General features: G+C 39.2%; 1 long non-coding RNA gene across 1 annotated transcript; it reads right to left on the reverse strand.

Annotated features, from left to right (window-relative positions):
- Nucleotides 1-352: 352 nt before the first annotated feature.
- Nucleotides 353-4,248, reverse strand: LOC112982115 (uncharacterized). Its single transcript, XR_003258907.2, has 3 exons — nt 2,943-4,248; nt 2,333-2,831; nt 353-967 (listed from the first exon to the last, which is right to left on the reverse strand). It is a non-coding gene; the product is annotated as an uncharacterized LOC112982115 (long non-coding RNA).
- Nucleotides 4,249-4,577: the final 329 nt, after the last annotated feature.

The raw sequence follows: 4,577 nt of genomic DNA on the forward strand, positions 1-4,577 counted from the left end.
AGAGAAATTCTCCTGACATACTCCTGAACATCAATAGTACTAGGAGGAATATGTGTTATTCCTTGTAACTCCTTTTCCTCCAGTGATGCCCATTGCCTGCCTATTTGTACAGGAAAAGAGAATTTTTCTCATGACAGTAGTCAGGCTGAGTTTTGGGGAGCTGTGTGAGAGGAGGGTAATGAAATTTGCCATTCCAGACTCTCATATCTGCTCATTACTTACAATTTTTAAGCCAAGCCTAAGCGTACAGAAATTTTTCAACCAGTTTAATGAGTTACTAATGTAACTCATTTAAAGTGGATAAAGGTTCATATTAGTTAGCCTTTTTTCTTCATCTGAACTATTTCCACAGTGTAAAACAGAGTATATAAACAATCCTTATGCAATATAACCTACATGACATATACATGTTTCTTTTGACTGAAATAAATTTATTCTTTGGAACTGGTACAATCAACAATATCCCTTAAACAGCCATGTCTAGATTGAAGTTTGGAATAATTTCCAAGACAAGTGATCTCATACAAAAGTACATTGCAATGAGAACCAGAATAAGCTCTGGGAAGTGTATATACCTTGTGTATTTATCTTCCTTTTCATTAGGTTGGCTGTTAATTAAAGAAGCATTCTTCTCTTCTCTGACCAGTTTAGACTGTGTAATTAAGATCTGCAGGACAAACAGCAAGTTCTAGCACTTTGATGTCAAAACTATTCAGAACTATTTGTCTCTTGAACTAGAAATAACTGTATCTTCATACACAGAATTTTTCTTTCATTCCCCCCCCCCCCCAAAAAAGGCATGCTAAATAGGCCTTATTGTTTGCTTTTCCTTGGTTCTGCCATCCTTATTCATTCAAATACCTCTCACTGTCTGAAAACTGAGTTTGTATTGGAGTTGTTTGGGCAGGATAGTTCACTTTTTCCAGTGAAATCAGCGATGAATTTCTACTTCTATCAGCCGAGCAATCTATAAAAATAAATAAAGTAAAAATTGTAAACTTAATTTCTCTTCTTTTTGTCAAGGTTTCTGTTTCATACAAGAACACATCAAGTTTTACTTGCTTGAGTTTAGGGCTGACAAATCTTCTCAAATATACCTCGTTGCAATAATAAACTTTGTTCATCTAATCAGGACTTACAGGTGTGATGTTTTTTCCCTAAATGTTTATTCATTAAGTATGAAGCTATTAGGAAAATAACATGACCAACAATTCTCATTAATCAACCAGAAAAATAACACCTTTGCTTTCCTTCTTCAAATAATAGAGAATCATTTTTTGGATAAATGTCTTGAGTCTGAATCATCCGACACTAAAGAAAAACACCTCTAACGAAAATAATTATTTGCAAGTAACAAATAATCTTTTTGGTTGGTACCAATAGGTATCTCTCTATTCCCTTTATTGCCATGTTTAGAGACTGTTATAGAGCATCTTAGAATTTTATAGCCATGTTTTAGATGCAACTCATACACTACTTAAGAGAGAGAGAAAAAAAATATCTATTTTATAAGTTGAATAAAAAACAAATAATAGAAATAAAAAATAAGCACAGTAACATGCACAATAGAATATTCATTTAAAAGGGATTAATTCTGTTATCATTCACAGGTCTTTTTGCTGATGCAGATGAACATACAGGCCTTGATGCCAACCAGTAGGAGCAGTTTGATTCATCAGTGTTTCTGTTTGATGGTTTTAATTTATTTCTGAAGAAAGATGTCGTGGATACAGAGTATTTTGGTTAATGTTAGGGTTTCTGAGTTTAAAATCTCAGTTGTCATAAAAGGGGTAAGAATATGTCTCTTTTCCAAACTGCTGCTATTACAAATTTGAGAAAAAAAGTGAGAAGATGGAGATAAATGAATGTATTAATTGAAATTCAGTAGAGAAAGAAAGGATGTTTTAAGTTCCTTAATCATATGATGCGGTATTCTTTTGCATAAGAGATTGTAAGCTGTGTGAGAGAAAGGGAAAGCCTCATTCTCACGTTCCTGTGTGGATTAAAGCTGCCTGAAGTCAATGAGCTAAGGGAAAAGAGTATTAAGCCTAAAATGGAAATGTGGGGTGTTCACAAACAAAAAGTGTAAGCATTTTGAAATACTTGTTTCACAGGAACTGTGGTCCATATTGAAGGAGCAAAAGAATATTGATTACAGAGCCTTTGTTCTCAAGATGTAAGGGTACAGCTTCCTTTTAAAAGTTTTTGAATGATTTCTATGAACAAGATGGAAATTTAAATGCTTCTCTAGGCAGGAAAAGCCATATCTGATAAATGAAAAATCTCTATCCCCAACCTAAGCACAAACAAGGCCTTCTGCAAGTGAACTTACCAGTTTTGCTGTGCGGAAGAAGGCTGATTTGAGACTGGCTGATGTGGGGCAAGGTGAATAGGAAACTGAGCTCTGTGGCGTGGAGTGCAGATCTGCAGGAGGTTTTTTGCACCAGGGTCTACGCTGGGATTACAAACTGGTCTTTTCGTTTCTGAAGGCGCCACACTACCTTGATCCTTTTCTCTGCACAAATAGTGCTGGTGTCCCAGCGGGCAGCCGGGGAGGGCAGGACTGCAGTGGACAAGTCAAACACAGGTGCCGTGAGGCACCAGGTAGTGGAAAGTTTCTGCTGCTTGACAATATGAAAGCTGCTCCTGAGATGTTGCTAGAAAGAAAATCCAAGTGGACTTTTGCCAAGTTTTTTCCAAACAGTAAGTCTGAAGCTTCCCAGAATCTCTTACTAAGGCAAATGCACAGGACTCAGTGCTGGTAGGAGCAGCTCCATGTGTCATGGAGGAAACCTATTCCCTTACCACTTGATCTGTTGTTACAGATGCACCTGAATGGAGAACAGAAACCTCAGTTAGTGATCACCAAATGGCACACATGGAATGAAAGTGAGCTGACTGTTTCGTTAAGGATATTGCCATTGGGCAGGTTTGAGCCTTACCTCTTTCTGAGTTCTTGTTTCTACTTGGTAATTCACCTCGATTTTTGTGTCTCTGTTAAAGCTGCACAAAGAGCTCCTTCACTGGTGAAGAATGATTATCCTAAATGGAAAGAGCCTCTTCCCTACGAATTGGAGATGAGAACAACTGTCTTGCTCACTCTTGTGCTTCTCTCTTTTTGCAATATAAAAGAGGTATTAAATACGTTGATTGTACAGATTAGTTTGTGAAAGATTCAGAGCAACTGCTGGCTCCTGCAAGATGAATATTTAATGCATTTTTTAAAAGATTTCCCATTGTTAATAGGAGTAATCAAATTTAACACTTGTTTTAACATTCAGATTGCATTTACAGTGCTGTTGTGGAAAAATGGATTGGGAAGCTCCTATATCTGTGGGATATTCACAGCATCTTCAGCTGACCAGACTCATCACGCTACAGCTTGTGATTCTTGAAGAAATTTGTGTTTCTTTAACAAAGTCTAAAAATCCTGGAGCTGGGGAGGCAAGAGGAGGAAGAACATATCCAGGTAGAACTATCCAGAAAATAAGATCTTTTCCATAGGAAATTTTTCAGTTACCAAATATTAGAAAAAGTCAGAAATTAATATCTTTAAAATACCCAAAACTGAAAAATTAGAAAGAAAAAGCAATAAAACCAAAACAACTGAAACCATTGATTTTTATCTCTGAAATACCTGCGTTATTTTTCACCCCCAGTTTAAAATTGGAGAGATTCTCCTCTGATAACTTATGTTTAGTTGTGTCCCGATCCGATCTGGTATCGGGGTGGGGGGGTCGTTACGATCCCAAGGACGAGATTAAGATGTTAAAACCGATCAAATATCGTACCACCTTTTAACTTTGTTTTCCATGGAGTGTGGAGAAAAGGTGGGGAAAGGCTAAGGGGAGGTGAGAGAGAAAGTGGGGGAGAGAGAGAGAGAGAGAAAGGGGGAGAGAGAAAGAGATATCACCACCCATGGATCCAGCGGTGTCCCGTTGGTCCTCTTCACCCTGGGTGTAAATTTTAGCGATGCGCGTGCAGTAATTACAACTCGAGCAGGGTCTGACCCTAGGTTCCCGCTGAAAAGTTCGGAGCCAAATCAAGGCAAATTAAATAAATAAATTGTAATGACACGTGTGCAGTGGTTACAGCTCGAGTTGGGTGCCTCCGAAGAGGGACCCCGAACAAAGAAATCCCTGGGCAATTATACTTTCCAATCTAAGCTCTCCGCCCTTCACGCAGTAGTTTGGACCAATAGTAATATTTAGGTCTGGGGTCTCCTGCTCCTTACTGGGTCCCTAGGTAGGTTGTTTACCGTTGTGGTTTCTGCTGACAGATGCGTTTTCATTCTTCGGGTCTTGCCCTTATCTCTCAAAGCCCTGACAATTTATTACTTCCCCAGCAGTGATGGTAGGTGTTATTTCCCAAGGTCCAGACAAAGGGAATATAATCTGGACCCCGAGATAGCCCACACCCCCCAATCAGCAGTGTTTCCGCAGCGAGAGGAGGCCCTGCTCCCCAGGGTCCCGGCGCCCAAGCAGGCCTCACTTCAATGCCTTGACATCCTTCCTCCTGGAGTGTGAAGCATGGGAATGCAAACTGCTGGTAACCCCCTTGTCTTTCCTGCCTGCACC

The sequence above is a fragment of the Dromaius novaehollandiae genome, chromosome Z (genome assembly GCF_036370855.1).
Source record: "Dromaius novaehollandiae isolate bDroNov1 chromosome Z, bDroNov1.hap1, whole genome shotgun sequence".
Lineage (NCBI taxonomy): Eukaryota > Metazoa > Chordata > Aves > Casuariiformes > Dromaiidae > Dromaius > Dromaius novaehollandiae.